The sequence below is a fragment of the Petaurus breviceps genome, unplaced genomic scaffold (assembly GCF_028583685.1).
Source record: "Petaurus breviceps papuanus isolate PSGF00001 unplaced genomic scaffold, PetGlider_PUasm1.0 77, whole genome shotgun sequence".
Taxonomy (NCBI): domain Eukaryota; kingdom Metazoa; phylum Chordata; class Mammalia; order Diprotodontia; family Petauridae; genus Petaurus; species Petaurus breviceps.
The window spans coordinates 19,095,534-19,105,991 of record NW_027186492.1 but is presented as its reverse complement, the minus strand read 5'-3'; the positions used below and the strand labels follow the sequence as shown (position 1 = coordinate 19,105,991).

At 33.6% G+C, this 10,458-nt stretch overlaps 1 pseudogene; it reads left to right on the top strand.

The window, feature by feature from the left end:
• Positions 1-1,841, top strand: part of LOC138175279 (cytochrome c, somatic pseudogene) — a 10,346-nt pseudogene extending 8,505 nt beyond the window's left edge.
• The last annotated feature ends 8,617 nt before the right edge of the window (positions 1,842-10,458 follow it).

The window sequence follows — 10,458 nt, the reverse complement described above, 5'->3', positions numbered from 1 at the left end:
CTATCAATCTTTTATAATTTTAATAGCATTAATAGCAGAGGGTGAATGGTAAGGAAATAAGATAAAATGCAAATGTTTTAAATTAATTTCTCTTCTCATTAGCAGCACCAGTCAAAAGTTTGGCAAAGGAGGATGGTTAAATGATTAATTAAAAACAAAATTTATAATAGACATGGATTTTATTTTTTTTCTTTCTCTTCTCTTTCATCTCCTGAAGCAAATATCCCCTTTACTATAAGATAACCAAATTTCCTTAAATTTAATGTGTCTATATGTGATCAGGTTTATATCATGCTTCCTAACAGTGTTATAAACTTTTGAATACTGGCTCCATGCCATCAAATGTGATTGCTTTTACAACTAGTAAAATTATATAAAATATACACTGTGTATTTTCAGGACCAATACATTTGGTGAGTGGGGATAGTAACATGTTATAGTATCATGGCAACATGAAATTATTTACATTATAAAATGAAAAATGTACTCTTTACTATTTATATGTAAAAGGATCCATAATTTTAGATCTAATCTCAGAAATACAATTTATCTTTTAAAAAATTCATTTTATTTTTCAATTGACAAGCATTTACTTTTTCTTCTCTCCACTCCTCCCAATTTAGAAGGAAAAAAAAGAAAAAAAAACTTGTAACAAATATACAGTTAACAAAAGACAAATTCCCATATTGTCTGTATCCAAAAATGTATGTATCATTCTGAGTCTTGAATCCATCAATTCTTTGTCAGGAGGTAGGTTGTGTAGATCATCATCAATCTTTTAGAAACATGCTTAGTTAGCATTCTTGTCTTTCAGAGATGGTTTTTTTTTACTTTACAATAATGTTGTTATTGTATAAGTTGTTTTTCTGGTTATCTTCTGTTCATTCCACATCATTTTTTGCAAATATATCTTTAATCATTCCTTCAGTACAATACTATTTCATTATGTCCATTAGTATTTATGTAATAGTGGCATCTCATTTCATTCAACACCATGATTTGCTCAGCCATTCCTCAATTGATGGGCACCCCATTAGTTCACAGTAACACCACTATAAAGAGAACTTTTATAAATATTTTTGTGCAGATAATAATAATCTAGTAGATGTATTTCACGGTCAAAATTTATACACAGTTTTGTATGTTTTTGGTCATTGCTCCAAATTACTTTGTAGAATGGTCAGGTCAATTCATGGTTCCACCAACAGTACATGAATGTAACTGTTTTCTTCTAGCCCCTCCAATAGTTGGAATATTCCTTTTTTTTTCTTTAATCATTGCCAATGTCATGAGCATGAGGTGGAATCTTAGGGGTGATTTAATTTGCACTTCTCTAATTATTAGTGATTTAGAGAAATTTTCATATAGCTGTTGGTAGCTTGAATATCTTCCTTAGAAAACTGCCTCTTCAGGATTCAGTTAAACTGACACTAATTGTGGGTACTGTGTATCCATTGGCAAAGGAACCAGGAGTCAGGTTAGCTGAGAGATCTCAAAAAACTTTGTGCTCACAAAGCCAAATTCTCAGTGGGTGATGTTGACAAGGGCAGGAAGATTTTTGTCCAGAAGTGTGCACAGTCTCACATAGTTAAAAAGCGAGACAAGTGGAAGATGACCTAATCTGAATGGAATCTTTGACCAAAGACTGGTCATGCTCCAGGATTCTCCTAAACAAATGCCAACAAGAGTAAAAGTATCATCTGGCGAGATGATACATTGACGCAATATTTGAAAACCCCCAAAAAAGGTATATCCCTGGAACAAAAATGATCCTTACAGGAATTAAGAAGGCAGAAAGGGCAGACTTGATAGTATATCTTAAAAATGTCACCAATGAGTAATAGTTATCTTTTATGTTATTTATTACAGAACAAAGATATCTCACGATGAGATTATTTTCTTTTTCTATGTTTCATAACTACCCTATTTAAATTAGCTTCATCAACCAGAGAAGTTTAATCATGAATAACTGTTTAAAAATATTGTTCAACAATTCTAATAAATTAATTATGTAGATTAGATAGGATCATGTTGAAATGAGTATGATTATGTTTTCTTTATTTTGGTTGTAATTCTAACCACAGTCAAGTTTATCACACTTTTGTATTTCTTTTTAAAGATTTAATTAAGCTTGGCATTTTTTTTTTAGTTAATCAAGCCTAACTTTCTTTTTTAATCCACACCAATCCTCTCCAACTCTATCCTGGACAGTTTTTGTTTGTTTGTTTGTATTTTAGATGTGTTCAGCTGTGGCTCAGTGGAGAGAGCAGCCCGGCCTGGAGTCAGGAAGACATTAATTCAAATCTGGCCTCAAAAACTTACTAGCTCTGTGACCCTGAAAAAGTTGAATCCTACTTGCCTCAGTTTCCTCATCTCTAAAATAATAATAAGGAATAATAAAAAGACTTACCTTTCAGGGTTGTTGTGATAATGAGATTAGATTTGTCAAGTGCTTAGCATAGTGCTTGGCCCATAGCAAACACTATATAAATGTTAGCTATATTATTAGTATGAAATAATGAGGAAAGCTTACTTAATCATTTCATATGACTTTTATCTGTAGTATGGTTTGGATACAAACCAACATTCTTTTGCAAAAAAATTATGTACCTTATCCTGTCCAAAGGCAAGGTATACTGAGTTAAAACAAACCTAGGGATTTCCACTTTATATTCCTAATATTTTTTATCCTTTATATTCCCTAATTTTCCATGTGGTAAACAGTCTAATTACAATGATTTGATTGTTATACTATGTTTAAATTGTTGAAAGGTATTTCATTTTATAAAAATCTTGAGTTTTAAAAAAATCACATCATATAGGGTGAGTAATCTTTGAATGTCAAATTCTCAAATAACCTTGGGCTGTTAACATTCATGAGTTAAGGTAAAAATAGGGCCATCTGTTGAGTTCTTAAATACCTGTTTTAAGCTAAGTTGTACCTTAGGATTGACTTTTAGAATCTATTGAAATTAAAGGTTGCAGACATGTCATGTAGTATGTGAATAATAGTGGTCTTGCTATTTCCTCATTTAGAGGGTTCAGCTATAAAGATCTTCATCAATATGTTATATTAGTATGTGATAAGGCTCAATTATATATAAGTATGTAATAATGTGTATATTACATTAGTATGATGATAAGGCTCAATTAAACATTTAAGTAGTCTCCTATATGACTTTTCCTAAATGTTTTTGATTAATTGATCCTCTTAATTTTAACACAAAGTTGATACATACAGAAGTGACATTGTTAACCCATGCTGATAAGTTATCTATTGTGCTTGGTCAAGCCTGTTCTTGTTCTGATCTTTTAAGCAGCACGAAATAGAACACCCCAGGAACCTAGTTTAGTTTTCAGTGGGTGTAGTCAGAGAACAAATGTTCAAATTGTCAGAGAAAAAATAAACAAATTTCCTTTTTATATCTTTCAACCATGTATCAATTGGGAAATGGCTCTTATTCTTATAGATTTGAAAGAACCTAGAAATAAGATCTTTACCAGCAAAACTTCCTATATATTTCCCTTCTAATTCTGTATGCATTGGTTTGATTTGTGTAAAACTTTTTAATTTTATGCAATCAAAATTCTCCATCTTATCTCCTGTGGTCTTCTTTATCTGCTGTTTGATCATGGACTCTTCCCCATATGAAAGATCTATAAAAAGAAGTTTCTTCCTTGTTCCTCTAACTTGTTTATGACATGAGATTTTACATCAAAGTCACATATTTATTTGGAACTAACTAGAATATGATATGATGTGCTGTTCTGAACCTAAATTCTGCCAGACAATTTTCTATTTTCCCAGCAGTAGCTGGTTTTTTATGTTTATTGAATAGTAGGTTACTATGTACATTTGTATTAGTTCATCTCTTAATAATTGATATCCTTATCTCTCTTTATGTCATTCACTCATTTCAGTCATGTCTGAGCCCATTTGGGGTTTTCTTGGCACAGATACTGAAGTGATTTACCATTTCCTTTTCTAGTGCATTTTACAGATGAGGATCTGAAGCAAACAGGGCAAATGAGTTCTTCATTGTAACACAGCTAGTAGGTGTCTGAGGTCAGATTTGTACTTAGGACATTGAGTCTTCCTGACTCTAGACTCTGAGGTTCTTTTTTTTTTTTTTTGCTTTTTGGAGGGCAATTGGGGTTAAGTGACTTGCCCAACGTCATGCAGCTACTTTTTGTGTTAAGTGCCTGAAGTTGGGTTTGACCTCAGTTTCTCCTGACTCTGGGGTTGGTGCTCTATTCACTGCACCACATAGCCTCCCCAAGGCTCCGGGGTTCTGTCCACTGTGCCAGCTAGTTACCTCTAACTCCATCTATATAAATCAACATTTGCAGAGAAAGCTCACTCTCATTTTTCCACTTCATATTTGTACAGATGAAAGAGTAATGAGTTTTCAAGAGGATTTAATTTGATTTTTCATTATTGGCCTGAGAAATAAGCATTTAGGTATTATGGAAAGAGTGGTAAATTTGGAGTCAAGTGATCAGGTTTCAAATATCAGTTCAAACATTTACTGTGTAATCTTGTTTAAGTCACCTGCTCTCATTTCAGCCTCAGTTTCTTCACTTGTAAAATGAGGAATTTGGAATAAATGACCAAAAACATCCCTTAAAGCCATAAGATCAACTCAGAGCTGGAAGGGATGTTGAAGGCTATTTGGTTAAATCTCCTTTTTATACATATTAAAAAATTAAGGTCCATGGAGGTTAAGTGACTTGCCCAAAGTCACAGAGGAAGTGTTAGAGGTAGCATTGTACCCAAGACCTCTAACTCTAGAGTCAATGATCTTTCTATTATGCCCATCTATTAGCCCCAAAATGAAAGCTTCTAAGGTATTTGCAGTAAAAAGTTGAAAGAGTGTTATCCCCCTATTTTCAGGATGTGTCAGACTTGAAAAACCCATCATCATAAAGGTAAGAACAGAAATTTTATAATATTTTAAGTCATACTAAGCTTACCTAATGCCATAGTCCAAATGAGCTTTAGATAGAGATACATAATATATACATAGCTCATTAAAAATAATTTGGGTTTTCTTAATCTATATTTGCATAAAGTAAAGGTCTCTTTCCTAAAGATATTATTTTCTTATATTATTGTCAAAAGTGGATGCACATGAAAAGTGATAATTATGGGGTTGATGATCAGCACCTTTGTATCCTGTTTAATATACTAGCGGAGAAAGTTTGTCATTAAGTCTCAGATATTTGTTTTCAATAAACTCTCTTTAAATTAGGTTTTAATAAAAAAGCCACATGGATGGGATGTTAGCCGAAAGCCACTTAGAAGAGAAACATAGCACAAAGTAGTCTATTTGTCTGTGTTTATATAAATTAGAAAAGGGACTTGTTTGAGTCTATGTTTCCTTAGGGAACAGGTTATTTTTGCTTTGAACATATTTTAGACCTCATTATATTATGGATAGTGCATGTTATTTTGAGAAAATGTATGCAAAGAATTAAAAGAATTTGATTAACTCTTCTATCAGATGAGACAGTGTATGACACACTTTAGAAATTTTATGGTGATTTGCTAACACTGAACAATTCTAGAAATCAACATTCTAGCAAAGAAGCTATTACTGCTGCCTAAATAAAGAATTTTAACTTGAGCTGAATGTGCTCCTAGAACTTTTTCTTCTCATATCTTATGCATGGTTTATTTTTTGTGGTATCTGCTAAATCTATCCCATGTGTATATGTGAAGCTTATTTTTGTGGCTAGGTCCATATCTGTCAACCTTTCTGTGGATCAAAGTGTTTTGTTTGTTTGTTTTTTATATATTTGTGACAGGTCATGCTGCTATTTGCATACATGAAAATTATTTCTGAGGCCAATGAGTGACCTTAAATCTTTTCTATATTTAATTGTTGGATCCCCTTAAGACTGATCCTATTTCTGAAAACTTTATTTTAGGGAGAAAGGAGTTGTATAAAACACTCAGATAGGCCAGCCAATGCTGAAAGAAAATAATAGGTTATCTTGTTAAATAGAAATAATGGAGCTTAACTGGAATCCCCTACTGAGTGGGAGGCAGGGACAAAAGGAAAAGGGTACTGGTGTATCATCCATGGGCATCAGCAGACACATCAAAAGTTTAGAGCTTCATTTTCCACCTCCACCCCCCACATTTTTTCCCACACATCCAAATTAGGCAGCTCCCTAACCTTCTAACAGTGATGTCTCCAAAACAAAATAGGAAATGTCAGGGGAAAATCAAATATACTACCAGGAAGTTTCAGGTATGTTCTTTAGGTTACAGTCTGAGGAAGTGATCCAGGGTATTCTTTTTTTTTTTTAGTAATTGGGGTTAAGTAACTTGCCCAAGGTTATACAGCCAGTTATTTTGTGTGGGTGTTAAGTATCTGAGGCCAAACCATTCCCAGTTCCTCTAGACTCCGGTGCCAGGTGCTCTTACTCACTGCTCCACCTAGCTGTCCCCAGTGTATTCTTCTAGGAGTCTGCTTCTAAGACCTGGATCACAGACCAAGCTTTCATTGTGAGTCTAGGTTCTATCTTCACTTGGTGCTAAAATACTTAGGTAGCTATTTAGGTAGATAAAGAAGTTTTAGCTCCTTCATAGGAATGTTCTTTTTAGGTATGTTTATTGTCTCAACTGTGATACCACAGGTAGGGAATGCCAATTAGCTAGGAAATAAAAAGTGCCTATTTTGAAATAGAATATTCCAGATTTGGGTGTGAGATTGGGTTAGAGAAAGAGAAAAACAGAAGAGAGTTCTGGGTTTGGTGCTTAGTTAAAGCACAGTTACCTTGCTGGACACAAAAATGCTAGACAAGGAAAATAAAATAAAACCAGAAGTTTTCTAGACACCAAACCTCTTTGTCATCAGAGAACTAATTGCTGCATGCTGGATAATGGGCTCATTGCTTCCTGTTTCTTAGCAGTGAGCAGCTATGTCACCTTGTTTAAAATTGTACTTTAATGTCTTTATAGTATTTCTTCTACATATCCAGTTTGTAACCATCCTACTTAGGGCACCCTTGCCAAGCTGAAAGTGCAAGGAAACCAATGCTAAAAATGGATATTCATTAGAATACAAAACATGGAGAAACCAGGAAAGACTGCCCACAAAATCTGAAGATGAAGGTTTCTCCTGGGGGCCATAGTTATATGAGATATCACCTTCCACTCTCCTTTGCTTTTCTTATTACCTTTCATACTTAAGTTTTGCATTTCCTTCGGGTGGCAACACGGCAGAGGAATAGAGAGCTGACCTCAGACTTAGAAAGATATGAGTTCAAGTCATGCTTCTGTCATATATTGGTTGTATAATCCTCACCAGTATCTTAACTCCTCAGTGCCCTAGGCAACTCTTTGAGACTATAAATTGATAGAACCTTGATGACCTACACTGGTAGAGAGAGCTTTCTTATCTTGGAGTTCCATATATCAAAGAAATTGCAAGTTCCTGGCACATAGTAGGTACTTAAATAAATACTTGTTAAATTGACTTGATTATTCTCAAAGATCATAGAGTTAGAATTTGAAGGAACCTTAAAAGCCATCTGGTCCAGATCTCATTTTTCCTATGAAGGAAGTGAAGCCCATAGAAGTAAGAGGACTTGTCCTAGCTCACATACATGATAAATATTTAAGTTGGGATTTGAATTTTAGACATTCCAAATCTAATCTACCATTCTTTCAACTTCACCAGTCTGTAGCTTTCTTTAAAAAAAATCAAGCTAATTAATAGTTTTCTTTTTTATTCATATTTATTTAATATGAAGCTGAATATAGACAATAAAATGGACAGTTTAAACAAAATAAAATTAAAAAGTTTTATCTGAAAAAAATAGTGCTACTAGAATTGTAATAGAAATTGTTAATTGAGAAAAATCTGCAGCAAATATCTCCAAGGTCTGATATTCAAGCAATATAGGGCATTGTTACAAATATCTAATTATAATAGACATTGTTCAGTGGTTGAAGTTTATGAACAATTTTTAAAAGGTGAAACATAAACTATCAACAACTACTTGAAAAAAATAAGACTGTTTCAAAATACTAATAATAAAATAAATGAAAATTGGAACAATGCTAAAGCTTTGCCTCATGTTAAGATTTAAAAAAGGTAATAAAAGATAATAATAGTAAATATTGGAATGTCTGCGGGAATACAGACATAGCAATAACTTCTTGGTGGAGTCCTGAATGTATTCGACTATACTCAAAAAATTGAAACTGTACTAAAAAGGACCACTAACCTGAACATATTTTTTGACTCAATGCAACCAATACTAGTCAAAATCATGAAGGACATCAAAGCCAGAAGGAAAGATCTTATATATTCAAACATATATCTAACAGCACTTCTTTTTTTTTTTGTAATAGCAAAGGATTGGAAACAAAATGAGTTTCCATCTATTTCAGAATAGCTAAAAAAATTATGGCATATGACTGTAATGAAATATTAATGGATGATAATAAGTAATAAATGTGAAGAATTTAAAGAAATGGTTAGATTTATTGGTGAACAGTGGAACAGAACAAGGTGGGTAATTTACATGATGCACATCATAAAGTGAAAACTTAGAACTCTGATCAATATAGTATCTAATTATGATTTCAGAGAACTGATGGCAAAATATGTCTTCTGGGAGATATGCTATAGTTATGAAATTAAACAAATACTTTAAGGGACGGTCAGCATTTCAATTTTTTTTGTTCACTTTACAATATTTGTTTCAATGGAGGATTCTGGGTCTATATGTGGGAAGAGGGGAATGGGAGATTCTGGTTTAAAGAATATAGTTTTTGATTTCAGAACATCAGAGTTAAAATCCTATCTCTGCTGCCTACTTTAGTTATTCAGTTGTGTCAGACTCTTCATGACCCCATATTGAGTTTTCTTGGCCAAAATACTGTAGTCATTTGCCATTTACTTCTTCAGTGGATTAAGGCAAACACAGATTAAGTGACTTGCTCAAGGTCACACAGCTAGTGAGTATCTGAGGCCAGATTTGAACTGAGGTTTTCCTGACTCCAAATTGAACACTCTATCCACTGAACCATCTATTTGCCTCCAGCTTTACTATCTGTTACTTTAAGCCAATCCTTGCACATCCCTGTATCAGTCTCCTAATCTATAAAAGGGAGGGCATGTGGATTAGATGATTTATAACTTTTCTTTTCACTCTACATTTGTGATCCCATGATTGTATTTTAAAAAAAAGGAAAAAATGTAAAATATTAAAGGAAGAGGGAAAAAAGCCACCTACAATAACAAGAACAATTTAAAAACCATACAATGAAAAAAGCCAGGGAATGACTGAAGAGGGAAAAAAAATCTAAGGTCATGGTTTTCTGTGACAACTCTAATGAAAGCAGGGAGCAAAGACTAAGGGGTACTCTTCAGACTGACACAAGAGTGCTGAGACAAGCAAGAAGAATGTTGTCTGTAAAGCCTAGATAAGCAGCTAATCAATATGGCAAAGGTTAGTTTATTAATAGTAACAAATAGAATTTCTTGCTAGACAGTACCATAGGTAGGACTGTCAATACTGATGAATATGATCTGGTGAACTTCAGGTGTGGGAAAGGGGCTTAGTGAAAGTCTCCTTGGAAAAGATCATAAAGAGGTCTTTTATTTGGATTGTTGAAGTCTGTTTTATCTTACACAAGAGAAGGTTGCTAAATGCATTCTAAGACTTTCCCTAGTAAGCTGTACATTTTTATGGCATGATTTTAACCTCTAACTTAGCAGACAGAGTACTTGTATCCAGATGTAAGAGGTAATCCTTTACTTTTTAAGTCTAAACTCATATGATCTTTATTGTTCATTAAATTAATTCATGACCACTCAAATTCACCATTAAAAATAGAAAGGAGGGCTTCATTAAAAATGAGAATATTGAACTTCATTTTCTAATTTCCACACCTTATCCCTATTTGGAGTTCAGAGGGAAAATACATTTTCTTTGCTTGTTGTCCTCTGGGATGGTATTTACCACATTTCAGAATCTTGCTAATCAAGTCAAAAGTGTTTAGTGGGCCCCTGATCTGAGCCTCTGATAGCCTTAGAATTCTTACTGCATTTAGTATAGACCCTGCTATTGAGTTTAGTTGGGAAAATAAGAATACATGGACAGAAGTTTACTTAATGATACTGAAGTAATTAAATATTAGAATGAACTGTTATACTTAAAGTTGTTAAAGAGTGCAATGCACTACTTTTTTTGTAATGAATTCTTCTACTCATGGAGGAGGTTGGATGAGACTTGTCAGCCACCTCTGTGCCCAAAAAGCTTAGCACAATGTATGGCCCATAGGAAGACCTAATAAGGATTTATGGATGGCTTGAATATTGTAGAGGAGACCTGCTGATGTTTCTCCCACTTCTGAGTCTCTGATATAATAGATAGCTACTCTATGAATTCAGAGAAAGGAGAAATCCCTGTGGGTTAGCAATGAAAAGATTAGTT